At 68.8% G+C, this 26,006-nt stretch overlaps 13 non-coding genes across 13 annotated transcripts; all 13 read left to right on the plus strand.

The window, feature by feature from the left end:
• Window positions 1-89: 89 nt before the first annotated feature.
• On the plus strand, window positions 90-208 carry LOC132595556 (5S ribosomal RNA). Its single transcript, XR_009561697.1, has one exon. It is a non-coding gene; the product is annotated as a 5S ribosomal RNA (ribosomal RNA).
• Window positions 209-2,910: 2,702 nt separating this feature from the next.
• On the plus strand, window positions 2,911-3,029 carry LOC132595557 (5S ribosomal RNA). Its single transcript, XR_009561698.1, has one exon. It is a non-coding gene; the product is annotated as a 5S ribosomal RNA (ribosomal RNA).
• A 932-nt stretch (window positions 3,030-3,961) lies between these two features.
• LOC132595559 (5S ribosomal RNA) lies at window positions 3,962-4,080 on the plus strand. The gene has a single exon (XR_009561700.1). It is a non-coding gene; the product is annotated as a 5S ribosomal RNA (ribosomal RNA).
• A 2,696-nt stretch (window positions 4,081-6,776) lies between these two features.
• On the plus strand, window positions 6,777-6,895 carry LOC132595560 (5S ribosomal RNA). Its single transcript, XR_009561701.1, has one exon. It is a non-coding gene; the product is annotated as a 5S ribosomal RNA (ribosomal RNA).
• Window positions 6,896-7,827: 932 nt separating this feature from the next.
• LOC132595561 (5S ribosomal RNA) lies at window positions 7,828-7,946 on the plus strand. Its single transcript, XR_009561702.1, has one exon. It is a non-coding gene; the product is annotated as a 5S ribosomal RNA (ribosomal RNA).
• Window positions 7,947-10,643: 2,697 nt separating this feature from the next.
• On the plus strand, window positions 10,644-10,762 carry LOC132595562 (5S ribosomal RNA). Its single transcript, XR_009561703.1, has one exon. It is a non-coding gene; the product is annotated as a 5S ribosomal RNA (ribosomal RNA).
• Window positions 10,763-11,693: 931 nt separating this feature from the next.
• On the plus strand, window positions 11,694-11,812 carry LOC132595538 (5S ribosomal RNA). The gene has a single exon (XR_009561679.1). It is a non-coding gene; the product is annotated as a 5S ribosomal RNA (ribosomal RNA).
• A 932-nt stretch (window positions 11,813-12,744) lies between these two features.
• Window positions 12,745-12,863, plus strand: LOC132595563 (5S ribosomal RNA). Its single transcript, XR_009561704.1, has one exon. It is a non-coding gene; the product is annotated as a 5S ribosomal RNA (ribosomal RNA).
• A 2,697-nt stretch (window positions 12,864-15,560) lies between these two features.
• On the plus strand, window positions 15,561-15,679 carry LOC132595553 (5S ribosomal RNA). The gene has a single exon (XR_009561694.1). It is a non-coding gene; the product is annotated as a 5S ribosomal RNA (ribosomal RNA).
• Window positions 15,680-16,611: 932 nt separating this feature from the next.
• LOC132595564 (5S ribosomal RNA) lies at window positions 16,612-16,730 on the plus strand. Its single transcript, XR_009561705.1, has one exon. It is a non-coding gene; the product is annotated as a 5S ribosomal RNA (ribosomal RNA).
• Window positions 16,731-17,661: 931 nt separating this feature from the next.
• Window positions 17,662-17,780, plus strand: LOC132595544 (5S ribosomal RNA). Its single transcript, XR_009561685.1, has one exon. It is a non-coding gene; the product is annotated as a 5S ribosomal RNA (ribosomal RNA).
• Window positions 17,781-20,477: 2,697 nt separating this feature from the next.
• On the plus strand, window positions 20,478-20,596 carry LOC132595565 (5S ribosomal RNA). Its single transcript, XR_009561706.1, has one exon. It is a non-coding gene; the product is annotated as a 5S ribosomal RNA (ribosomal RNA).
• Window positions 20,597-23,294: 2,698 nt separating this feature from the next.
• LOC132595566 (5S ribosomal RNA) lies at window positions 23,295-23,413 on the plus strand. The gene has a single exon (XR_009561707.1). It is a non-coding gene; the product is annotated as a 5S ribosomal RNA (ribosomal RNA).
• Window positions 23,414-26,006: the final 2,593 nt, after the last annotated feature.

Consider the following 26,006-nt stretch of genomic DNA (forward strand, 5'->3'; position numbering starts at 1 on the left):
GCCGGGGCGGGCCGGCCGCCAGGCTGGCGTTAAGGCGCCAGCGCCAGCGAAACTGGGCCTCAAGAGGCCGCCCGCGGCCCCCCGCCCCCGTCTACGGCCATACCACCCTGAACGCGCCCGATCTCGTCTGATCTCGGAAGCTAAGCAGGGTCGGGCCTGGTTAGTACTTGGATGGGAGACCGCCTGGGAATACCGGGTGCTGTAGGCTTTTTGCCTCCCGCTCCGCCCGCCTTCTCCTTTACTCGCCCGCGGCGGGGGGGCCGCCGGCTCCGCCCCCGCCGAGCCCCGCTGCAGGCAGTAGTCAAGGTGGGTTTACCTGCCCGAGCAGGAAGCTTGGGCGATGGCAGAAGTGGGAAGAAACTCTTGAGCACAGGTTCTTGGGATCCACGGAGCAGCGCATGCACATGCGATGGGTGCCTACACAGCTGGCTTGCTTGTCTGTGGGGAAAGGCGAGATGGGTCAGGGCCTGGGTTCCTGAGGGGCTGAGAATCAAGGCAGGGATAGAAGAAAGGGGACAGGCCCACATCCCCTGAACCCACGCCGGCGCCCACTCACCTTTGTGGAAAATACGATTGAAAAGTGCCCGCAAGAATCTCTTCAGATGCCTCCAGAGTTGAGGCAAGAAGGGGAGGGGGGAGGCCGGGAGCAGGGTGAGCCCTGAAATCCAACCCTTGTCCCGGTCACACCCCAGCAGCCCTCCCACCTCAGCCCCTTCAAGACCCCAGGGCTCCCCCAACCGCGCTGCACAGATCCTGCCCTGACCATAGTCACCATGTTGATCCCCACGTTGAGCAAGATGAAGCTGACCGGGATCAGAAGAATTGAGTATCCTTGCTCCTGGCATTTCCTGGGGATGGGGCCAGTGAACGGCTCGGCTCGGTAGTAGTTTCGCTCACCCATGGCCGTTGGTCCCAGGACTGCCTGGGCCCTCTGCCCTCCAGTTTTAACTGGGAGCCAGACTGGGTCATAATGGGGCAGGTGGTGAGGTCACAGTGAGGGAGGGGGATGAAAAGGAGGGCCCAGAGTGGCATTCCCTGGTAACCAGGGTCAGGTAAGCTGAGCCTGGACAGTCAAACAGGGCCCGGTGGCCGGCATACATCCCCTCGAGCGGTCATTCATTCGCTCACCGCCCGCTGACTCACTTGTTCAAATGACACATTGCGTCTCTTGGTCCCTCTTGAGACTAGGAAGACCTTGGCCTCAGAGGCCTGCTGAAGGCCTGGCTGGAGTCCAGAGCCTCAGCCTTCTTCATGCCCTTCACTGGGCCTGGAGCTGGACCTGCCCAGATGTGGAACCTCCCAGTTTGGAAGCAACTTCTTGTATGAGGCTCTCTGTGGACAGGGACAGCTGAGACACAGAGGAGGTGCCCAGAGACCAGGGGTTTGGAGTCTGCAGCTGCAGATGTACTCAGTGCATGGTATAGGACCAGGAGGGGCCTGCTGGCAGAACTGTGGCCACTAAACCAAAGGGACCCTCAGGCCAAGAAGGGGACACTGGCTTCTTATTGCAGGAAGCCAAGCGCAGGGACCCAGGCTGGCAGAAGGAGTGGCGCTTCCAAGCCACAGACCACCAATGTTTCCTGGACTCTGGCGCTCTTTATTCCTCTCTCCATGCCCTGCCGCCCCCTGCCCCTGCCCCCACTTGCTGCTGGTAAGTTCATTTTCCCAGTCTGGCTCCCGTGCAGAGAGGGCCTGGAGGCCGAGGTGGAAGGTAGCAGCGAGTTGGCCCGCGCTTGGCCCTCCTGCGGTTGCCGCTTCAGCACCAGACTGTCATACACCTGGTAGTTGGCATTGCCTCCCGGGTTCCGGCTGAGTGGCATGAAGGTGGGCGGGGGTGGAGGGTGCTCGGTAGCCTGGACGTCGGGCAGGAGGTGAGAGGGGCGGAGGAGCAGCGCTGAGCTGGGAGCCGGGGCCCGCTGGTCCGAGGCCTCGGCCAGTACCGTGAGGGAGGCGGAGGTGGCCACAGGGCGCCGCAAGGGCAGGATCTCAGCCCATTCGGCCGCCGGGTGCCGCACCTCGTGGGGATCGCGGGAGTAATCCAAGTGTCCCGTGGAGGGATGCAGGCTGCGGGTGGACTCGCTGTGAGCACAGCTGGGGAGGCTACGTCTGTGGGCCGGTGGGGTGTCGCGCTACCAGGCGTCGGGCCGGTAGACCCGAGGCACCAGAGCGGATGGAGGCTCAGAGCCCTCCAGACCCAGACTCCGCCATGGGCCCAGTTGCCGTCCTTTCGGCCCGCGAGCCCCTCGACCTGCACCTGGCCGCCCCCACCGGCGCCCAGCCCCGGCGCCGCCACCTGTGTGCCGGTGTGTCCCTCCACAGCTCCCTCCGACAAAAGCCCCGCCCCACCACCACCCCGCCCCTCTGGCGTGTCAGCGCGGCCGGGTGCGGGAGCGGGATCGAGGGCAGGGGCCGCTTCCCCGGGCCTGCCGGCCACCAGGGGCGGGGTCCTGAGCTCGGCGGGGGGTGTGGGGGCAAGGGTGGCCTTGCCGGGGCTGAGGGGCCGTGGCGACTCAATGGTGGCTCCCGGTGGCTTCGGGCCAGCTGCTGTCGGGCAGGAGGGCCGGCCCGGGCTGCGGCCGGGCTGCGCCTAGGGCCGCGTGGGCGGGCAGGGCCGATGCCCAAGGGACCGCGGGCCCCGGGCCCTGAAGCCTCCGGGGCCACGTCCCTGTGAGCGACGTGCGGGATCTTGGGCGGGGCGCCAAGCGCCGAAGGGTTTGCTGGGTCACGGCCGCCCTGGGCTGGGAGGTGGTCGCCAAACCCTCCGCCGCCGCCCGATACCCGAGACCTCCGTTGCCCCTGCCTGGGCGGGCGAGGGGGCCCTGCCGGGGCGGGCCGGCCGCCAGGCTGGCGTTAAGGCGCCAGCGCCAGCGAAACTGGGCCTCAAGAGGCCGCCCGCGGCCCCCCGCCCCCGTCTACGGCCATACCACCCTGAACGCGCCCGATCTCGTCTGATCTCGGAAGCTAAGCAGGGTCGGGCCTGGTTAGTACTTGGATGGGAGACCGCCTGGGAATACCGGGTGCTGTAGGCTTTTTGCCTCCCGCTCCGCCCGCCTTCTCCTTTACTCGCCCGCGGCGGGGGCCGCCGGCTCCGCCCCCGCCGGGCCCCGCTGCAGGCCCCACCTCCTCAGGCCCCTCCCACCACGGCGCGCGCCGGCGGGGTCGCTCCCCGCCGGCCCGGCCGGCCAGGCGGCCAGAAGGCGGCCCTGGAAGGCAGGCGCACCCCAGACGCTCCCGGGGTGGCTGGCCCGGACCCAGACTCCGCCGCGGGCCCAGTTGCCGTCCTTTCGGCCCGCGAGCCCCTCGACCTGCACCTGGCCGCCCCCACCGGCGCCCAGCCCCGGCGCCGCCACCTGTGTGCCGGTGTGTCCCTCCACAGCTCCCTCCGACAAAAGCCCCCCCCCACCCCGCCCCTCTGGCGTGTCACCGCGGCCGGGTGCGGGAGCGGGATCGAGGGCAGGGGCCGCTTCCCCGGGCCTGCCGGCCACCAGGGGCGGGGTCCTGAGCTCGGCGGGGGGTGTGGGGGCAAGGGTGGCCTTGCCGGGGCTGAGGGGCCGTGGCGACTCAATGGTGGCTCCCGGTGGCTTCGGGCCAGCTGCTGTCGGGCAGGAGGGCCGGCCCGGGCTGCGGCCGGGCTGCGCCTAGGGCCGCGTGGGCGGGCAGGGCCGATGCCCAAGGGACCGCGGGCCCCGGGCCCTGAAGCCTCCGGGGCCACGTCCCTGTGAGCGACGTGCGGGATCTTGGGCGGGGCGCCAAGCGCCGAAGGGTTTGCTGGGTCACGGCCGCCCTGGGCTGGGAGGTGGTCGCCAAACCCTCCGCCGCCGCCCGATACCCGAGACCTCCGTTGCCCCTGCCTGGGCGGGCGAGGGGGCCCTGCCGGGGCGGGCCGGCCGCCAGGCTGGCGTTAAGGCGCCAGCGCCAGCGAAACTGGGCCTCAAGAGGCCGCCCGCGGCCCCCCGCCCCCGTCTACGGCCATACCACCCTGAACGCGCCCGATCTCGTCTGATCTCGGAAGCTAAGCAGGGTCGGGCCTGGTTAGTACTTGGATGGGAGACCGCCTGGGAATACCGGGTGCTGTAGGCTTTTTGCCTCCCGCTCCGCCCGCCTTCTCCTTTACTCGCCCGCGGCGGGGGGGCCGCCGGCTCCGCCCCCGCCGAGCCCCGCTGCAGGCAGTAGTCAAGGTGGGTTTACCTGCCCGAGCAGGAAGCTTGGGCGATGGCAGAAGTGGGAAGAAACTCTTGAGCACAGGTTCTTGGGATCCACGGAGCAGCGCATGCACATGCGATGGGTGCCTACACAGCTGGCTTGCTTGTCTGTGGGGAAAGGCGAGATGGGTCAGGGCCTGGGTTCCTGAGGGGCTGAGAATCAAGGCAGGGATAGAAGAAAGGGGACAGGCCCACATCCCCTGAACCCACGCCGGCGCCCACTCACCTTTGTGGAAAATACGATTGAAAAGTGCCCGCAAGAATCTCTTCAGATGCCTCCAGAGTTGAGGCAAGAAGGGGAGGGGGGAGGCCGGGAGCAGGGTGAGCCCTGAAATCCAACCCTTGTCCCGGTCACACCCCAGCAGCCCTCCCACCTCAGCCCCTTCAAGACCCCAGGGCTCCCCCAACCGCGCTGCACAGATCCTGCCCTGACCATAGTCACCATGTTGATCCCCACGTTGAGCAAGATGAAGCTGACCGGGATCAGAAGAATTGAGTATCCTTGCTCCTGGCATTTCCTGGGGATGGGGCCAGTGAACGGCTCGGCTCGGTAGTAGTTTCGCTCACCCATGGCCGTTGGTCCCAGGACTGCCTGGGCCCTCTGCCCTCCAGTTTTAACTGGGAGCCAGACTGGGTCATAATGGGGCAGGTGGTGAGGTCACAGTGAGGGAGGGGGATGAAAAGGAGGGCCCAGAGTGGCATTCCCTGGTAACCAGGGTCAGGTAAGCTGAGCCTGGATAGTCAAACAGGGCCCGGTGGCCGGCATACATCCCCTCGAGCGGTCATTCATTCGCTCACCGCCCGCTGACTCACTTGTTCAAATGACACATTGCGTCTCTTGGCCCCTCTTGAGACTAGGAAGACCTTGGCCTCAGAGGCCTGCTGAAGGCCTGGCTGGAGTCCAGAGCCTCAGCCTTCTTCATGCCCTTCACTGGGCCTGGAGCTGGACCTGCCCAGATGTGGAACCTCCCAGTTTGGAAGCAACTTCTTGTATGAGGCTCTCTGTGGACAGGGACAGCTGAGACACAGAGGAGGTGCCCAGAGACCAGGGGTTTGGAGTCTGCAGCTGCAGATGTACTTAGTGCATGGTATAGGACCAGGAGGGGCCTGCTGGCAGAACTGTGGCCACTAAACCAAAGGGACCCTCAGGCCAAGAAGGGGACACTGGCTTCTTATTGCAGGAAGCCAAGCGCAGGGACCCAGGCTGGCAGAAGGAGTGGCGCTTCCAAGCCACAGACCACCAATGTTTCCTGGACTCTGGCGCTCTTTATTCCTCTCTCCATGCCCTGCCGCCCCCTGTCCCTGCCCCCACTTGCTGCTGGTAAGTTCATTTTCCCAGTCTGGCTCCCGTGCAGAGAGGGCCTGGAGGCCGAGGTGGAAGGTAGCAGCGAGTTGGCCCGCGCTTGGCCCTCCTGCGGTTGCCGCTTCAGCACCAGACTGTCATACACCTGGTAGTTGGCATTGCCTCCCGGGTTCCGGCTGAGTGGCATGAAGGTGGGCGGGGGTGGAGGGTGCTCGGTAGCCTGGACGTCGGGCAGGAGGTGAGAGGGGCAGAGGAGCAGGGCTGAGCTGGGAGCCGGGGCCCGCTGGTCCGAGGCCTCGGCCAGTACCGTGAGGGAGGCGGAGGTGGCCACAGGGCGCCGCAAGGGCAGGATCTCAGCCCATTCGGCCGCCGGGTGCCGCACCTCGTGGGGATCGCGGGAGTAATCCAAGTGTCCCGTGGAGGGATGCAGGCTGCGGTTGGACTCGCTGTGAGCACAGCTGGGGAGGCTACGTCTGTGGGCCGGTGGGGTGTCGCGCTACCAGGCGTCGGGCCGGTAGACCCGAGGCACCAGAGCGGATGGAGGCTCAGAGCCCTCCAGACCCAGACTCCGCCATGGGCCCAGTTGCCGTCCTTTCGGCCCGCGAGCCCCTCGACCTGCACCTGGCCGCCCCCACCGGCGCCCAGCCCCGGCGCCGCCACCTGTGTGCCGGTGTGTCCCTCCACAGCTCCCTCCGACAAAAGCCCCCCCCCACCCCGCCCCTCTGGCGTGTCACCGCGGCCGGGTGCGGGAGCGGGATCGAGGGCAGGGGCCGCTTCCCCGGGCCTGCCGGCCACCAGGGGCGGGGTCCTGAGCTCGGCGGGGGGTGTGGGGGCAAGGGTGGCCTTGCCGGGGCTGAGGGGCCGTGGCGACTCAATGGTGGCTCCCAGTGGCTTCGGGCCAGCTGCTGTCGGGCAGGAGGGCCGGCCCGGGCTGCGGCCGGGCTGCGCCTAGGGCCGCGTGGGCGGGCAGGGCCGATGCCCAAGGGACCGCGGGCCCCGGGCCCTGAAGCCTCCGGGGCCACGTCCCTGTGAGCGACGTGCGGGATCTTGGGCGGGGCGCCAAGCGCCGAAGGGTTTGCTGGGTCACGGCCGCCCTGGGCTGGGAGGTGGTCGCCAAACCCTCCGCCGCCGCCCGATACCCGAGACCTCCGTTGCCCCTGCCTGGGCGGGCGAGGGGGCCCTGCCGGGGCGGGCCGGCCGCCAGGCTGGCGTTAAGGCGCCAGCGCCAGCGAAACTGGGCCTCAAGAGGCCGCCCGCGGCCCCCCGCCCCCGTCTACGGCCATACCACCCTGAACGCGCCCGATCTCGTCTGATCTCGGAAGCTAAGCAGGGTCGGGCCTGGTTAGTACTTGGATGGGAGACCGCCTGGGAATACCGGGTGCTGTAGGCTTTTTGCCTCCCGCTCCGCCCGCCTTCTCCTTTACTCGCCCGCGGCGGGGGCCGCCGGCTCCGCCCCCGCCGGGCCCCGCTGCAGGCCCCACCTCCTCAGGCCCCTCCCACCACGGCGCGCGCCGGCGGGGGCGCTCCCCCCCGGCCCGGCCGGCCAGGCGGCCAGAAGGCGGCCCTGGAAGGCAGCCGCACCCCAGACGCTCCCGGGGTGGCTGGCCCGGACCCAGACTCCGCCGCGGGCCCAGTTGCCGTCCTTTCGGCCCGCGAGCCCCTCGACCTGCACCTGGCCGCCCCCACCGGCGCCCAGCCCCGGCGCCGCCACCTGTGTGCCGGTGTGTCCCTCCACAGCTCCCTCTGACAAAAGCCCCCCCCCACCCCGCCCCTCTGGCGTGTCACCGCGGCCGGGTGCGGGAGCGGGATCGAGGGCAGGGGCCGCTTCCCCGGGCCTGCCGGCCACCAGGGGCGGGGTCCTGAGCTCGGCGGGGGGTGTGGGGGCAAGGGTGGCCTTGCCGGGGCTGAGGGGCCGTGGCGACTCAATGGTGGCTCCCAGTGGCTTCGGGCCAGCTGCTGTCGGGCAGGAGGGCCGGCCCGGGCTGCGGCCGGGCTGCGCCTAGGGCCGCGTGGGCGGGCAGGGCCGATGCCCAAGGGACCGCGGGCCCCGGGCCCTGAAGCCTCCGGGGCCACGTCCCTGTGAGCGACGTGCGGGATCTTGGGCGGGGCGCCAAGCGCCGAAGGGTTTGCTGGGTCACGGCCGCCCTGGGCTGGGAGGTGGTCGCCAAACCCTCCGCCGCCGCCCGATACCCGAGACCTCCGTTGCCCCTGCCTGGGCGGGCGAGGGGGCCCTGCCGGGGCGGGCCGGCCGCCAGGCTGGCGTTAAGGCGCCAGCGCCAGCGAAACTGGGCCTCAAGAGGCCGCCCGCGGCCCCCCGCCCCCGTCTACGGCCATACCACCCTGAACGCGCCCGATCTCGTCTGATCTCGGAAGCTAAGCAGGGTCGGGCCTGGTTAGTACTTGGATGGGAGACCGCCTGGGAATACCGGGTGCTGTAGGCTTTTTGCCTCCCGCTCCGCCCGCCTTCTCCTTTACTCGCCCGCGGCGGGGGGGCCGCCGGCTCCGCCCCCGCCGAGCCCCGCTGCAGGCAGTAGTCAAGGTGGGTTTACCTGCCCGAGCAGGAAGCTTGGGCGATGGCAGAAGTGGGAAGAAACTCTTGAGCACAGGTTCTTGGGATCCACGGAGCAGCGCATGCACATGCGATGGGTGCCTACACAGCTGGCTTGCTTGTCTGTGGGGAAAGGCGAGATGGGTCAGGGCCTGGGTTCCTGAGGGGCTGAGAATCAAGGCAGGGATAGAAGAAAGGGGACAGGCCCACATCCCCTGAACCCACGCCGGCGCCCACTCACCTTTGTGGAAAATACGATTGAAAAGTGCCCGCAAGAATCTCTTCAGATGCCTCCAGAGTTGAGGCAAGAAGGGGAGGGGGGAGGCCGGGAGCAGGGTGAGCCCTGAAATCCAACCCTTGTCCCGGTCACACCCCAGCAGCCCTCCCACCTCAGCCCCTTCAAGACCCCAGGGCTCCCCCAACCGCGCTGCACAGATCCTGCCCTGACCATAGTCACCATGTTGATCCCCACGTTGAGCAAGATGAAGCTGACCGGGATCAGAAGAATTGAGTATCCTTGCTCCTGGCATTTCCTGGGGATGGGGCCAGTGAACGGCTCGGCTCGGTAGTAGTTTCGCTCACCCATGGCCGTTGGTCCCAGGACTGCCTGGGCCCTCTGCCCTCCAGTTTTAACTGGGAGCCAGACTGGGTCATAATGGGGCAGGTGGTGAGGTCACAGTGAGGGAGGGGGATGAAAAGGAGGGCCCAGAGTGGCATTCCCTGGTAACCAGGGTCAGGTAAGCTGAGCCTGGACAGTCAAACAGGGCCCGGTGGCCGGCATACATCCCCTCGAGCGGTCATTCATTCGCTCACCGCCCGCTGACTCACTTGTTCAAATGACACATTGCGTCTCTTGGTCCCTCTTGAGACTAGGAAGACCTTGGCCTCAGAGGCCTGCTGAAGGCCTGGCTGGAGTCCAGAGCCTCAGCCTTCTTCATGCCCTTCACTGGGCCTGGAGCTGGACCTGCCCAGATGTGGAACCTCCCAGTTTGGAAGCAACTTCTTGTATGAGGCTCTCTGTGGACAGGGACAGCTGAGACACAGAGGAGGTGCCCAGAGACCAGGGGTTTGGAGTCTGCAGCTGCAGATGTACTCAGTGCATGGTATAGGACCAGGAGGGGCCTGCTGGCAGAACTGTGGCCACTAAACCAAAGGGACCCTCAGGCCAAGAAGGGGACACTGGCTTCTTATTGCAGGAAGCCAAGCGCAGGGACCCAGGCTGGCAGAAGGAGTGGCGCTTCCAAGCCACAGACCACCAATGTTTCCTGGACTCTGGCGCTCTTTATTCCTCTCTCCATGCCCTGCAGCCCCCTGTCCCTGCCCCCACTTGCTGCTGGTAAGTTCATTTTCCCAGTCTGGCTCCCGTGCAGAGAGGGCCTGGAGGCCGAGGTGGAAGGTAGCAGCGAGTTGGCCCGCGCTTGGCCCTCCTGCGGTTGCCGCTTCAGCACCAGACTGTCATACACCTGGTAGTTGGCATTGCCTCCCGGGTTCCGGCTGAGTGGCATGAAGGTGGGCGGGGGTGGAGGGTGCTCGGTAGCCTGGACGTCGGGCAGGAGGTGAGAGGGGCGGAGGAGCAGCGCTGAGCTGGGAGCCGGGGCCCGCTGGTCCGAGGCCTCGGCCAGTACCGTGAGGGAGGCGGAGGTGGCCACAGGGCGCCGCAAGGGCAGGATCTCAGCCCATTCGGCCGCCGGGTGCCGCACCTCGTGGGGATCGCGGGAGTAATCCAAGTGTCCCGTGGAGGGATGCAGGCTGCGGGTGGACTCGCTGTGAGCACAGCTGGGGAGGCTACGTCTGTGGGCCGGTGGGGTGTCGCGCTACCAGGCGTCGGGCCGGTAGACCCGAGGCACCAGAGCGGATGGAGGCTCAGAGCCCTCCAGACCCAGACTCCGCCATGGGCCCAGTTGCCGTCCTTTCGGCCCGCGAGCCCCTCGACCTGCACCTGGCCGCCCCCACCGGCGCCCAGCCCCGGCGCCGCCACCTGTGTGCCGGTGTGTCCCTCCACAGCTCCCTCCGACAAAAGCCCCACCCCCACCCCGCCCCTCTGGCTTGTCAGCGCGGCCGGGTGCGGGAGCGGGATCGAGGGCAGGGGCCGCTTCCCCGGGCCTGCCGGCCACCAGGGGCGGGGTCCTGAGCTCGGCGGGGGGTGTGGGGGCAAGGGTGGCCTTGCCGGGGCTGAGGGGCCGTGGCGACTCAATGGTGGCTCCCGGTGGCTTCGGGCCAGCTGCTGTCGGGCAGGAGGGCCGGCCCGGGCTGCGGCCGGGCTGCGCCTAGGGCCGCGTGGGCGGGCAGGGCCGATGCCCAAGGGACCGCGGGCCCCGGGCCCTGAAGCCTCCGGGGCCACGTCCCTGTGAGCGACGTGCGGGATCTTGGGCGGGGCGCCAAGCGCCGAAGGGTTTGCTGGGTCACGGCCGCCCTGGGCTGGGAGGTGGTCGCCAAACCCTCCGCCGCCGCCCGATACCCGAGACCTCCGTTGCCCCTGCCTGGGCGGGCGAGGGGGCCCTGCCGGGGCGGGCCGGCCGCCAGGCTGGCGTTAAGGCGCCAGCGCCAGCGAAACTGGGCCTCAAGAGGCCGCCCGCGGCCCCCCGCCCCCGTCTACGGCCATACCACCCTGAACGCGCCCGATCTCGTCTGATCTCGGAAGCTAAGCAGGGTCGGGCCTGGTTAGTACTTGGATGGGAGACCGCCTGGGAATACCGGGTGCTGTAGGCTTTTTGCCTCCCGCTCCGCCCGCCTTCTCCTTTACTCGCCCGCGGCGGGGGCCGCCGGCTCCGCCCCCGCCGGGCCCCGCTGCAGGCCCCACCTCCTCAGGCCCCTCCCACCACGGCGCGCGCCGGCGGGGTCGCTCCCCGCCGGCCCGGCCGGCCAGGCGGCCAGAAGGCGGCCCTGGAAGGCAGGCGCACCCCAGACGCTCCCGGGGTGGCTGGCCCGGACCCAGACTCCGCCGCGGGCCCAGTTGCCGTCCTTTCGGCCCGCGAGCCCCTCGACCTGCACCTGGCCGCCCCCACCGGCGCCCAGCCCCGGCGCCGCCACCTGTGTGCCGGTGTGTCCCTCCACAGCTCCCTCCGACAAAAGCCCCCCCCACCCCGCCCCTCTGGCGTGTCACCGCGGCCGGGTGCGGGAGCGGGATCGAGGGCAGGGGCCGCTTCCCCGGGCCTGCCGGCCACCAGGGGCGGGGTCCTGAGCTCGGCGGGGGGTGTGGGGGCAAGGGTGGCCTTGCCGGGGCTGAGGGGCCGTGGCGACTCAATGGTGGCTCCCGGTGGCTTCGGGCCAGCTGCTGTCGGGCAGGAGGGCCGGCCCGGGCTGCGGCCGGGCTGCGCCTAGGGCCGCGTGGGCGGGCAGGGCCGATGCCCAAGGGACCGCGGGCCCCGGGCCCTGAAGCCTCCGGGGCCACGTCCCTGTGAGCGACGTGCGGGATCTTGGGCGGGGCGCCAAGCGCCGAAGGGTTTGCTGGGTCACGGCCGCCCTGGGCTGGGAGGTGGTCGCCAAACCCTCCGCCGCCGCCCGATACCCGAGACCTCCGTTGCCCCTGCCTGGGCGGGCGAGGGGGCCCTGCCGGGGCGGGCCGGCCGCCAGGCTGGCGTTAAGGCGCCAGCGCCAGCGAAACTGGGCCTCAAGAGGCCGCCCGCGGCCCCCCGCCCCCGTCTACGGCCATACCACCCTGAACGCGCCCGATCTCGTCTGATCTCGGAAGCTAAGCAGGGTCGGGCCTGGTTAGTACTTGGATGGAAGACCGCCTGGGAATACCGGGTGCTGTAGGCTTTTTGCCTCCCGCTCCGCCCGCCTTCTCCTTTACTCGCCCGCGGCGGGGGCCGCCGGCTCCGCCCCCGCCGGGCCCCGCTGCAGGCCCCACCTCCTCAGGCCCCTCCCACCACGGCGCGCGCCGGCGGGGTCGCTCCCCGCCGGCCCGGCCGGCCAGGCGGCCAGAAGGCGGCCCTGGAAGGCAGGCGCACCCCAGACGCTCCCGGGGTGGCTGGCCCGGACCCAGACTCCGCCGCGGGCCCAGTTGCCGTCCTTTCGGCCCGCGAGCCCCTCGACCTGCACCTGGCCGCCCCCACCGGCGCCCAGCCCCGGCGCCGCCACCTGTGTGCCGGTGTGTCCCTCCACAGCTCCCTCCGACAAAAGCCCCCCCCCACCCCGCCCCTCTGGCGTGTCACCGCGGCCGGGTGCGGGAGCGGGATCGAGGGCAGGGGCCGCTTCCCCGGGCCTGCCGGCCACCAGGGGCGGGGTCCTGAGCTCGGCGGGGGGTGTGGGGGCAAGGGTGGCCTTGCCGGGGCTGAGGGGCCGTGGCGACTCAATGGTGGCTCCCAGTGGCTTCGGGCCAGCTGCTGTCGGGCAGGAGGGCCGGCCCGGGCTGCGGCCGGGCTGCGCCTAGGGCCGCGTGGGCGGGCAGGGCCGATGCCCAAGGGACCGCGGGCCCCGGGCCCTGAAGCCTCCGGGGCCACGTCCCTGTGAGCGACGTGCGGGATCTTGGGCGGGGCGCCAAGCGCCGAAGGGTTTGCTGGGTCACGGCCGCCCTGGGCTGGGAGGTGGTCGCCAAACCCTCCGCCGCCGCCCGATACCCGAGACCTCCGTTGCCCCTGCCTGGGCGGGCGAGGGGGCCCTGCCGGGGCGGGCCGGCCACCAGGCTGGCGTTAAGGCGCCAGCGCCAGCGAAACTGGGCCTCAAGAGGCCGCCCGCGGCCCCCCGCCCCCGTCTACGGCCATACCACCCTGAACGCGCCCGATCTCGTCTGATCTCGGAAGCTAAGCAGGGTCGGGCCTGGTTAGTACTTGGATGGGAGACCGCCTGGGAATACCGGGTGCTGTAGGCTTTTTGCCTCCCGCTCCGCCCGCCTTCTCCTTTACTCGCCCGCGGCTGGGGGGCCGCCGGCTCCGCCCCCGCCGAGCCCCGCTGCAGGCAGTAGTCAAGGTGGGTTTACCTGCCCGAGCAGGAAGCTTGGGCGATGGCAGAAGTGGGAAGAAACTCTTGAGCACAGGTTCTTGGGATCCACGGAGCAGCGCATGCACATGCGATGGGTGCCTACACAGCTGGCTTGCTTGTCTGTGGGGAAAGGCGAGATGGGTCAGGGCCTGGGTTCCTGAGGGGCTGAGAATCAAGGCAGGGATAGAAGAAAGGGGACAGGCCCACATCCCCTGAACCCACGCCGGCGCCCACTCACCTTTGTGGAAAATACGATTGAAAAGTGCCCGCAAGAATCTCTTCAGATGCCTCCAGAGTTGAGGGAAGAAGGGGAGGGGGGAGGCCGGGAGCAGGGTGAGCCCTGAAATCCAACCCTTGTCCCGGTCACACCCCAGCAGCCCTCCCACCTCAGCCCCTTCAAGACCCCAGGGCTCCCCCAACCGCGCTGCACAGATCCTGCCCTGACCATAGTCACCATGTTGATCCCCACGTTGAGCAAGATGAAGCTGACCGGGATCAGAAGAATTGAGTATCCTTGCTCCTGGCATTTCCTGGGGATGGGGCCAGTGAACGGCTCGGCTCGGTAGTAGTTTCGCTCACCCATGGCCGTTGGTCCCAGGACTGCCTGGGCCCTCTGCCCTCCAGTTTTAACTGGGAGCCAGACTGGGTCATAATGGGGCAGGTGGTGAGGTCACAGTGAGGGAGGGGGATGAAAAGGAGGGCCCAGAGTGGCATTCCCTGGTAACCAGGGTCAGGTAAGCTGAGCCTGGACAGTCAAACAGGGCCCGGTGGCCGGCATACATCCCCTCGAGCGGTCATTCATTCGCTCACCGCCCGCTGACTCACTTGTTCAAATGACACATTGCGTCTCTTGGCCCCTCTTGAGACTAGGAAGACCTTGGCCTCAGAGGCCTGCTGAAGGCCTGGCTGGAGTCCAGAGCCTCAGCCTTCTTCATGCCCTTCACTGGGCCTGGAGCTGGACCTGCCCAGATGTGGAACCTCCCAGTTTGGAAGCAACTTCTTGTATGAGGCTCTCTGTGGACAGGGACAGCTGAGACACAGAGGAGGTGCCCAGAGACCAGGGGTTTGGAGTCTGCAGCTGCAGATGTACTTAGTGCATGGTATAGGACCAGGAGGGGCCTGCTGGCAGAACTGTGGCCACTAAACCAAAGGGACCCTCAGGCCAAGAAGGGGACACTGGCTTCTTATTGCAGGAAGCCAAGCGCAGGGACCCAGGCTGGCAGAAGGAGTGGCGCTTCCAAGCCACAGACCACCAATGTTTCCTGGACTCTGGCGCTCTTTATTCCTCTCTCCATGCCCTGCCGCCCCCTGCCCCTGCCCCCACTTGCTGCTGGTAAGTTCATTTTCCCAGTCTGGCTCCCGTGCAGAGAGGGCCTGGAGGCCGAGGTGGAAGGTAGCAGCGAGTTGGCCCGCGCTTGGCCCTCCTGCGGTTGCCGCTTCAGCACCAGACTGTCATACACCTGGTAGTTGGCATTGCCTCCCGGGTTCCGGCTGAGTGGCATGAAGGTGGGCGGGGGTGGAGGGTGCTCGGTAGCCTGGACGTCGGGCAGGAGGTGAGAGGGGCGGAGGAGCAGCGCTGAGCTGGGAGCCGGGGCCCGCTGGTCCGAGGCCTCGGCCAGTACCGTGAGGGAGGCGGAGGTGGCCACAGGGCGCCGCAAGGGCAGGATCTCAGCCCATTCGGCCGCCGGGTGCCGCACCTCGTGGGGATCGCGGGAGTAATCCAAGTGTCCCGTGGAGGGATGCAGGCTGCGGTTGGACTCGCTGTGAGCACAGCTGGGGAGGCTACGTCTGTGGGCCGGTGGGGTGTCGCGCTACCAGGCGTCGGGCCGGTAGACCCGAGGCACCAGAGCGGATGGAGGCTCAGAGCCCTCCAGACCCAGACTCCGCCATGGGCCCAGTTGCCGTCCTTTCGGCCCGCGAGCCCCTCGACCTGCACCTGGCCGCCCCCACCGGCGCCCAGCCCCGGCGCCGCCACCTGTGTGCCGGTGTGTCCCTCCACAGCTCCCTACGACAAAAGCCCCACCCCCACCCCGCCCCTCTGGCATGTCAGCGCGGCCGGGTGCGGGAGCGGGATCGAGGGCAGGGGCCGCTTCCCCGGGCCTGCCGGCCACCAGGGGCGGGGTCCTGAGCTCGGCGGGGGGTGTGGGGGCAAGGGTGGCCTTGCCGGGGCTGAGGGGCCGTGGCGACTCAATGGTGGCTCCCGGTGGCTTCGGGCCAGCTGCTGTCGGGCAGGAGGGCCGGCCCGGGCTGCGGCCGGGCTGCGCCTAGGGCCGCGTGGGCGGGCAGGGCCGATGCCCAAGGGACCGCGGGCCCCGGGCCCTGAAGCCTCCGGGGCCACGTCCCTGTGAGCGACGTGCGGGATCTTGGGCGGGGCGCCAAGCGCCGAAGGGTTTGCTGGGTCACGGCCGCCCTGGGCTGGGAGGTGGTCGCCAAACCCTCCGCCGCCGCCCGATACCCGAGACCTCCGTTGCCCCTGCCTGGGCGGGCGAGGGGGCCCTGCCGGGGCGGGCCGGCCGCCAGGCTGGCGTTAAGGCGCCAGCGCCAGCGAAACTGGGCCTCAAGAGGCCGCCCGCGGCCCCCCGCCCCCGTCTACGTCCATACCACCCTGAACGCGCCCGATCTCGTCTGATCTCGGAAGCTAAGCAGGGTCGGGCCTGGTTAGTACTTGGATGGGAGACCGCCTGGGAATACCGGGTGCTGTAGGCTTTTTGCCTCCCGCTCCGCCCGCCTTCTCCTTTACTCGCCCGCGGCGGGGGCCGCCGGCTCCGCCCCCGCCGGGCCCCGCTGCAGGCCCCACCTCCTCAGGCCCCTCCCACCACGGCGCGCGCCGGCGGGGTCGCTCCCCGCCGGCCCGGCCGGCCAGGCGGCCAGAAGGCGGCCCTGGAAGGCAGGCGCACCCCAGACGCTCCCGGGGTGGCTGGCCCGGACCCAGACTCCGCCGCGGGCCCAGTTGCCGTCCTTTCGGCCCGCGAGCCCCTCGACCTGCACCTGGCCGCCCCCACCGGCGCCCAGCCCCGGCGCCGCCACCTGTGTGCCGGTGTGTCCCTCCACAGCTCCCTCCGACAAAAGCCCCCCCCCACCCCGCCCCTCTGGCGTGTCACCGCGGCCGGGTGCGGGAGCGGGATCGAGGGCAGGGGCCGCTTCCCCGGGCCTGCCGGCCACCAGGGGCGGGGTCCTGAGCTCGGCGGGGGGTGTGGGGGCAAGGGTGGCCTTGCCGGGGCTGAGGGGCCGTGGCGACTCAATGGTGGCTCCCGGTGGCTTCGGGCCAGCTGCTGTCGGGCAGGAGGGCCGGCCCGGGCTGCGGCCGGGCTGCGCCTAGGGCCGCGTGGGCGGGCAGGGCCGATGCCCAAGGGACCGCGGGCCCCGGGCCCTGAAGCCTCCGGGGCCACGTCCCTGTGAGCGACGTGCGGGATCTTGGGCGGGGCGCCAAGCGCCGAAGGGTTTGCTGGGTCACGGCCGCCCTGGGCTGGGAGGTGGTCGCCAAACCCTCCGCCGCCGCCCGATACCCGAGACCTCCGTTGCCCCTGCCTGGGCGGGCGAGGGGGCCCTGCCGGGGCGGGCCGGCCGCCAGGCTGGCGTTAAGGCGCCAGCGCCAGCGAAACTGGGCCTCAAGAGGCCGCCCGCGGCCCCCCGCCCCCGTCTACGGCCATACCACCCTGAACGCGCCCGATCTCGTCTGATCTCGGAAGCTAAGCAGGGTCGGGCCTGGTTAGTACTTGGATGGGAGACCGCCTGGGAATACCGGGTGCTGTAGGCTTTTTGCCTCCCGCTCCGCCCGCCTTCTCCTTTACTCGCCCGCGGCGGGGGCCGCCGGCTCCGCCCCCGCCGGGCCCCGCTGCAGGCCCCACCTCCTCAGGCCCCTCCCACCACGGCGCGCGCCGGCGGGGTCGCTCCCCGCCGGCCCGGCCGGCCAGGCGGCCAGAAGGCGGCCCTGGAAGGCAGGCGCACCCCAGACGCTCCCGGGGTGGCTGGCCCGGACCCAGACTCCGCCGCGGGCCCAGTTGCCGTCCTTTCGGCCCGCGAGCCCCTCGACCTGCACCTGGCCGCCCCCACCGGCGCCCAGCCCCGGCGCCGCCACCTGTGTGCCGGTGTGTCCCTCCACAGCTCCCTCCGACAAAAGCCCCCCCCACCCCGCCGCTCTGGCGTGTCACCGCGGCCGGGTGCGGGAGCGGGATCGAGGGCAGGGGCCGCTTCCCCGGGCCTGCCGGCCACCAGGGGCGGGGTCCTGAGCTCGGCGGGGGGTGTGGGGGCAAGGGTGGCCTTGCCGGGGCTGAGGGGCCGTGGCGACTCAATGGTGGCTCCCAGTGGCTTCGGGCCAGCTGCTGTCGGGCAGGAGGGCCGGCCCGGGCTGCGGCCGGGCTGCGCCTAGGGCCGCGTGGGCGGGCAGGGCCGATGCCCAAGGGACCGCGGGCCCCGGGCCCTGAAGCCTCCGGGGCCACGTCCCTGTGAGCGACGTGCGGGATCTTGGGCGGGGCGCCAAGCGCCGAAGGGTTTGCTGGGTCACGGCCGCCCTGGGCTGGGAGGTGGTCGCCAAACCCTCCGCCGCCGCCCGATACCCGAGACCTCCGTTGCCCCTGCCTGGGCGGGCGAGGGGGCCCTGCCGGGGCGGGCCGGCCACCAGGCTGGCGTTAAGGCGCCAGCGCCAGCGAAACTGGGCCTCAAGAGGCCGCCCGCGGCCCCCCACCCCCGTCTACTGCCATACCACCCTGAACGCGCCCGATCTCGTCTGATCTCGGAAGCTAAGCAGGGTCGGGCCTGGTTAGTACTTGGATGGGAGACCGCCTGGGAATACCGGGTGCTGTAGGCTTTTTGCCTCCCGCTCCGCCCGCCTTCTCCTTTACTCGCCCGCGGCGGGGGGGCCGCCGGCTCCGCCCCCGCCGAGCCCCGCTGCAGGCAGTAGTCAAGGTGGGTTTACCTGCCCGAGCAGGAAGCTTGGGCGATGGCAGAAGTGGGAAGAAACTCTTGAGCACAGGTTCTTGGGATCCACGGAGCAGCGCATGCACATGCGATGGGTGCCTACACAGCTGGCTTGCTTGTCTGTGGGGAAAGGTGAGATGGGTCAGGGCCTGGGTTCCTGAGGGGCTGAGAATCAAGGCAGGGATAGAAGAAAGGGGACAGGCCCACATCCCCTGAACCCACGCCGGCGCCCACTCACCTTTGTGGAAAATACGATTGAAAAGTGCCCGCAAGAATCTCTTCAGATGCCTCCAGAGTTGAGGGAAGAAGGGGAGGGGGGAGGCCGGGAGCAGGGTGAGCCCTGAAATCCAACCCTTGTCCCGGTCACACCCCAGCAGCCCTCCCACCTCAGCCCCTTCAAGACCCCAGGGCTCCCCCAACCGCGCTGCACAGATCCTGCCCTGACCATAGTCACCATGTTGATCCCCACGTTGAGCAAGATGAAGCTGACCGGGATCAGAAGAATTGAGTATCCTTGCTCCTGGCATTTCCTGGGGATGGGGCCAGTGAATGGCTCGGCTCGGTAGTAGTTTCGCTCACCCATGGCCGTTGGTCCCAGGACTGCCTGGGCCCTCTGCCCTCCAGTTTTAACTGGGAGCCAGACTGGGTCATAATGGGGCAGGTGGTGAGGTCACAGTGAGGGAGGGGGATGAAAAGGAGGGCCCAGAGTGGCATTCCCTGGTAACCAGGGTCAGGTAAGCTGAGCCTGGACAGTCAAACAGGGCCCGGTGGCCGGCATACATCCCCTCGAGCGGTCATTCATTCGCTCACCGCCCGCTGACTCACTTGTTCAAATGACACATTGCGTCTCTTGGCCCCTCTTGAGACTAGGAAGACCTTGGCCTCAGAGGCCTGCTGAAGGCCTGGCTGGAGTCCAGAGCCTCAGCCTTCTTCATGCCCTTCACTGGGCCTGGAGCTGGACCTGCCCAGATGTGGAACCTCCCAGTTTGGAAGCAACTTCTTGTATGAGGCTCTCTGTGGACAGGGACAGCTGAGACACAGAGGAGGTGCCCAGAGACCAGGGGTTTGGAGTCTGCAGCTGCAGATGTACTTAGTGCATGGTATAGGACCAGGAGGGGCCTGCTGGCAGAACTGTGGCCACTAAACCAAAGGGACCCTCAGGCCAAGAAGGGGACACTGGCTTCTTATTGCAGGAAGCCAAGCGCAGGGACCCAGGCTGGCAGAAGGAGTGGCGCTTCCAAGCCACAGACCACCAATGTTTCCTGGACTCTGGCGCTCTTTATTCCTCTCTCCATGCCCTGCCGCCCCCTGCCCCTGCCCCCACTTGCTGCTGGTAAGTTCATTTTCCCAGTCTGGCTCCCGTGCAGAGAGGGCCTGGAGGCCGAGGTGGAAGGTAGCAGCGAGTTGGCCCGCGCTTGGCCCTCCTGCGGTTGCCGCTTCAGCACCAGACTGTCATACACCTGGTAGTTGGCATTGCCTCCCGGGTTCCGGCTGAGTGGCATGAAGGTGGGCGGGGGTGGAGGGTGCTCGGTAGCCTGGACGTCGGGCAGGAGGTGAGAGGGGCGGAGGAGCAGCGCTGAGCTGGGAGCCGGGGCCCGCTGGTCCGAGGCCTCGGCCAGTACCGTGAGGGAGGCGGAGGTGGCCACAGGGCGCCGCAAGGGCAGGATCTCAGCCCATTCGGCCGCCGGGTGCCGCACCTCGTGGGGATCGCGGGAGTAATCCAAGTGTCCCGTGGAGGGATGCAGGCTGCGGTTGGACTCGCTGTGAGCACAGCTGGGGAGGCTACGTCTGTGGGCCGGTGGGGTGTCGCGCTACCAGGCGTCGGGCCGGTAGACCCGAGGCACCAGAGCGGATGGAGGCTCAGAGCCCTCCAGACCCAGACTCCGCCATGGGCCCAGTTGCCGTCCTTTCGGCCCGCGAGCCCCTCGACCTGCACCTGGCCGCCCCCACCGGCGCCCAGCCCCGGCGCCGCCACCTGTGTGCCGGTGTGTCCCTCCACAGCTCCCTCCGACAAAAGCCCCACCCCCACCCCGCCCCTCTGGCGTGTCAGCGCGGCCGGGTGCGGGAGCGGGATCGAGGGCAGGGGCCGCTTCCCCGGGCCTGCCGGCCACCAGGGGCGGGGTCCTGAGCTCGGCGGGGGGTGTGGGGGCAAGGGTGGCCTTGCCGGGGCTGAGGGGCCGTGGCGACTCAATGGTGGCTCCCGGTGGCTTCGGGCCAGCTGCTGTCGGGCAGGAGGGCCGGCCCGGGCTGCGGCCGGGCTGCGCCTAGGGCCGCGTGGGCGGGCAGGGCCGATGCCCAAGGGACCGCAGGCCCCGGGCCCTGAAGCCTCCGGGGCCACGTCCCTGTGAGCGACGTGCGGGATCTTGGGCGGGGCGCCAAGCGCCGAAGGGTTTGCTGGGTCACGGCCGCCCTGGGCTGGGAGGTGGTCGCCAAACCCTCCGCCGCCGCCCGATACCCGAGACCTCCGTTGCCCCTGCCTGGGCGGGCGAGGGGGCCCTGCCGGGGCGGGCCGGCCGCCAGGCTGGCGTTAAGGCGCCAGCGCCAGCGAAACTGGGCCTCAAGAGGCCGCCCGCGGCCCCCCGCCCCCGTCTACGGCCATACCACCCTGAACGCGCCCGATCTCGTCTGATCTCGGAAGCTAAGCAGGGTCGGGCCTGGTTAGTACTTGGATGGGAGACCGCCTGGGAATACCGGGTGCTGTAGGCTTTTTGCCTCCCGCTCCGCCCGCCTTCTCCTTTACTCGCCCGCGGCGGGGGGGCCGCCGGCTCCGCCCCCGCCGAGCCCCGCTGCAGGCAGTAGTCAAGGTGGGTTTACCTGCCCGAGCAGGAAGCTTGGGCGATGGCAGAAGTGGGAAGAAACTCTTGAGCACAGGTTCTTGGGATCCACGGAGCAGCGCATGCACATGCGATGGGTGCCTACACAGCTGGCTTGCTTGTCTGTGGGGAAAGGCGAGATGGGTCAGGGCCTGGGTTCCTGAGGGGCTGAGAATCAAGGCAGGGATAGAAGAAAGGGGACAGGCCCACATCCCCTGAACCCACGCCGGCGCCCACTCACCTTTGTGGAAAATACGATTGAAAAGTGCCCGCAAGAATCTCTTCAGATGCCTCCAGAGTTGAGGGAAGAAGGGGAGGGGGGAGGCCGGGAGCAGGGTGAGCCCTGAAATCCAACCCTTGTCCCGGTCACACCCCAGCAGCCCTCCCACCTCAGCCCCTTCAAGACCCCAGGGCTCCCCCAACCGCGCTGCACAGATCCTGCCCTGACCATAGTCACCATGTTGATCCCCACGTTGAGCAAGATGAAGCTGACCGGGATCAGAAGAATTGAGTATCCTTGCTCCTGGCATTTCCTGGGGATGGGGCCAGTGAACGGCTCGGCTCGGTAGTAGTTTCGCTCACCCATGGCCGTTGGTCCCAGGACTGCCTGGGCCCTCTGCCCTCCAGTTTTAACTGGGAGCCAGACTGGGTCATAATGGGGCAGGTGGTGAGGTCACAGTGAGGGAGGGGGATGAAAAGGAGGGCCCAGAGTGGCATTCCCTGGTAACCAGGGTCAGGTAAGCTGAGCCTGGACAGTCAAACAGGGCCCGGTGGCCGGCATACATCCCCTCGAGCGGTCATTCATTCGCTCACCGCCCGCTGACTCACTTGTTCAAATGACACATTGCGTCTCTTGGCCCCTCTTGAGACTAGGAAGACCTTGGCCTCAGAGGCCTGCTGAAGGCCTGGCTGGAGTCCAGAGCCTCAGCCTTCTTCATGCCCTTCACTGGGCCTGGAGCTGGACCTGCCCAGATGTGGAACCTCCCAGTTTGGAAGCAACTTCTTGTATGAGGCTCTCTGTGGACAGGGACAGCTGAGACACAGAGGAGGTGCCCAGAGACCAGGGGTTTGGAGTCTGCAGCTGCAGATGTACTTAGTGCATGGTATAGGACCAGGAGGGGCCTGCTGGCAGAACTGTGGCCACTAAACCAAAGGGACCCTCAGGCCAAGAAGGGGACACTGGCTTCTTATTGCAGGAAGCCAAGCGCAGGGACCCAGGCTGGCAGAAGGAGTGGCGCTTCCAAGCCACAGACCACCAATGTTTCCTGGACTCTGGCGCTCTTTATTCCTCTCTCCATGCCCTGCCGCCCCCTGCCCCTGCCCCCACTTGCTGCTGGTAAGTTCATTTTCCCAGTCTGGCTCCCGTGCAGAGAGGGCCTGGAGGCCGAGGTGGAAGGTAGCAGCGAGTTGGCCCGCGCTTGGCCCTCCTGCGGTTGCCGCTTCAGCACCAGACTGTCATACACCTGGTAGTTGGCATTGCCTCCCGGGTTCCGGCTGAGTGGCATGAAGGTGGGCGGGGGTGGAGGGTGCTCGGTAGCCTGGACGTCGGGCAGGAGGTGAGAGGGGCGGAGGAGCAGCGCTGAGCTGGGAGCCGGGGCCCGCTGGTCCGAGGCCTCGGCCAGTACCGTGAGGGAGGCGGAGGTGGCCACAGGGCGCCGCAAGGGCAGGATCTCAGCCCATTCGGCCGCCGGGTGCCGCACCTCGTGGGGATCGCGGGAGTAATCCAAGTGTCCCGTGGAGGGATGCAGGCTGCGGTTGGACTCGCTGTGAGCACAGCTGGGGAGGCTACGTCTGTGGGCCGGTGGGGTGTCGCGCTACCAGGCGTCGGGCCGGTAGACCCGAGGCACCAGAGCGGATGGAGGCTCAGAGCCCTCCAGACCCCAGACTCCGCCATGGGCCCAGTTGCCGTCCTTTCGGCCCGCGAGCCCCTCGACCTGCACCTGGCCGCCCCCACCGGCGCCCAGCCCCGGCGCCGCCACCTGTGTGCCGGTGTGTCCCTCCACAGCTCCCTCCGACAAAAGCCCCCCCCCCACCCCGCCCCTCTGGCGTGTCACCGCGGCCGGGTGCGGGAGCGGGATCGAGGGCAGGGGCCGCTTCCCCGGGCCTGCCGGCCACCAGGGGCGGGGTCCTGAGCTCGGCGGGGGGTGTGGGGGCAAGGGTGGCCTTGCCGGGGCTGAGGGGCCGTGGCGACTCAATGGTGGCTCCCAGTGGCTTCGGGCCAGCTGCTGTCGGGCAGGAGGGCCGGCCCGGGCTGCGGCCGGGCTGCGCCTAGGGCCGCGTGGGCGGGCAGGGCCGATGCCCAAGGGACCGCGGGCCCCGGGCCCTGAAGCCTCCGGGGCCACGTCCCTGTGAGCGACGTGCGGGATCTTGGGCGGGGCGCCAAGCGCCGAAGGGTTTGCTGGGTCACGGCCGCCCTGGGCTGGGAGGTGGTCGCCAAACCCTCCGCCGCCGCCCGATACCCGAGACCTCCGTTGCCCCTGCCTGGGCGGGCGAGGGGGCCCTGCCGGGGCGGGCCGGCCGCCAGGCTGGCGTTAAGGCGCCAGCGCCAGCGAAACTGGGCCTCAAGAGGCCGCCCGCGGCCCCCCGCCCCCGTCTACGGCCATACCACCCTGAACGCGCCCGATCTCGTCTGATCTCGGAAGCTAAGCAGGGTCGGGCCTGGTTAGTACTTGGATGGGAGACCGCCTGGGAATACCGGGTGCTGTAGGCTTTTTGCCTCCCGCTCCGCCCGCCTTCTCCTTTACTCGCCCGCGGCGGGGGGGCCGCCGGCTCCGCCCCCGCCGAGCCCCGCTGCAGGCAGTAGTCAAGGTGGGTTTACCTGCCCGAGCAGGAAGCTTGGGCGATGGCAGAAGTGGGAAGAAACTCTTGAGCACAGGTTCTTGGGATCCACGGAGCAGCGCATGCACATGCGATGGGTGCCTACACAGCTGGCTTGCTTGTCTGTGGGGAAAGGCGAGATGGGTCAGGGCCTGGGTTCCTGAGGGGCTGAGAATCAAGGCAGGGATAGAAGAAAGGGGACAGGCCCACATCCCCTGAACCCACGCCGGCGCCCACTCATCTTTGTGGAAAATACGATTGAAAAGTGCCCGCAAGAATCTCTTCAGATGCCTCCAGAGTTGAGGCAAGAAGGGGAGGGGGGAGGCCGGGAGCAGGGTGAGCCCTGAAATCCAACCCTTGTCCCGGTCACACCCCAGCAGCCCTCCCACCTCAGCCCCTTCAAGACCCCAGGGCTCCCCCAACCGCGCTGCACAGATCCTGCCCTGACCATAGTCACCATGTTGATCCCCACGTTGAGCAAGATGAAGCTGACCGGGATCAGAAGAATTGAGTATCCTTGCTCCTGGCATTTCCTGGGGATGGGGCCAGTGAACGGCTCGGCTCGGTAGTAGTTTCGCTCACCCATGGCCGTTGGTCCCAGGACTGCCTGGGCCCTCTGCCCTCCAGTTTTAACTGGGAGCCAGACTGGGTCATAATGGGGCAGGTGGTGAGGTCACAGTGAGGGAGGGGGATGAAAAGGAGGGCCCAGAGTGGCATTCCCTGGTAACCAGGGTCAGGTAAGCTGAGCCTGGACAGTCAAACAGGGCCCGGTGGCCGGCATACATCCCCTCGAGCGGTCATTCATTCGCTCACCGCCCGCTGACTCACTTGTTCAAATGACACATTGCGTCTCTTGGCCCCTCTTGAGACTAGGAAGACCTTGGCCTCAGAGGCCTGCTGAAGGCCTGGCTGGAGTCCAGAGCCTCAGCCTTCTTCATGCCCTTCACTGGGCCTGGAGCTGGACCTGCCCAGATGTGGAACCTCCCAGTTTGGAAGCAACTTCTTGTATGAGGCTCTCTGTGGACAGGGACAGCTGAGACACAGAGGAGGTGCCCAGAGACCAGGGGTTTGGAGTCTGCAGCTGCAGATGTACTTAGTGCATGGTATAGGACCAGGAGGGGCCTGCTGGCAGAACTGTGGCCACTAAACCAAAGGGACCCTCAGGCCAAGAAGGGGACACTGGCTTCTTATTGCAGGAAGCCAAGCGCAGGGACCCAGGCTGGCAGAAGGAGTGGCGCTTCCAAGCCACAGACCACCAATGTTTCCTGGACTCTGGCGCTCTTTATTCCTCTCTCCATGCCCTGCCGCCCCCTGCCCCTGCCCCCACTTGCTGCTGGTAAGTTCACTTTCCCAGTCTGGCTCCCGTGCAGAGAGGGCCTGGAGGCCGAGGTGGAAGGTAGCAGCGAGTTGGCCCGCGCTTGGCCCTCCTGCGGTTGCCGCTTCAGCACCAGACTGTCATACACCTGGTAGTTGGCATTGCCTCCCGGGTTCCGGCTGAGTGGCATGAAGGTGGGCGGGGGTGGAGGGTGCTCGGTAGCCTGGACGTCGGGCAGGAGGTGAGAGGGGCGGAGGAGCAGCGCTGAGCTGGGAGCCGGGGCCCGCTGGTCCGAGGCCTCGGCCAGTACCGTGAGGGAGGCGGAGGTGGCCACAGGGCGCCGCAAGGGCAGGATCTCAGCCCATTCGGCCGCCGGGTGCCGCACCTCGTGGGGATCGCGGGAGTAATCCAAGTGTCCCGTGGAGGGATGCAGGCTGCGGTTGGACTCGCTGTGAGCACAGCTGGGGAGGCTACGTCTGTGGGCCGGTGGGGTGTCGCGCTACCAGGCGTCGGGCCGGTAGACCCGAGGCACCAGAGCGGATGGAGGCTCAGAGCCCTCCAGACCCAGACTCCGCCATGGGCCCAGTTGCCGTCCTTTCGGCCCGCGAGCCCCTCGACCTGCACCTGGCCGCCCCCACCGGCGCCCAGCCCCGGCGCCGCCACCTGTGTGCCGGTGTGTCCCTCCACAGCTCCCTCCGACAAAAGCCCCACCCCCACCCCGCCCCTCTGGCGTGTCACCGCGGCCGGGTGCGGGAGCGGGATCGAGGGCAGGGGCCGCTTCCCCGGGCCTGCCGGCCACCAGGGGCGGGGTCCTGAGCTCGGCGGGGGGTGTGGGGGCAAGGGTGGCCTTGCCGGGGCTGAGGGGCCGTGGCGACTCAATGGTGGCTCCCGGTGGCTTCGGGCCAGCTGCTGTCGGGCAGGAGGGCCGGCCCGGGCTGCGGCCGGGCTGCGCCTAGGGCCGCGTGGGCGGGCAGGGCCGATGCCCAAGGGACCGCGGGCCCCGGGCCCTGAAGCCTCCGGGGCCACGTCCCTGTGAGCGACGTGCGGGATCTTGGGCGGGGCGCCAAGCGCCGAAGGGTTTGCTGGGTCACGGCCGCCCTGGGCTGGGAGGTGGTCGCCAAACCCTCCGCCGCCGCCCGATACCCGAGACCTCCGTTGCCCCTGCCTGGGC

This window comes from Globicephala melas, unplaced genomic scaffold (genome assembly GCF_963455315.2).
Source record: "Globicephala melas unplaced genomic scaffold, mGloMel1.2 SCAFFOLD_182, whole genome shotgun sequence".
NCBI lineage: Eukaryota > Metazoa > Chordata > Mammalia > Artiodactyla > Delphinidae > Globicephala > Globicephala melas.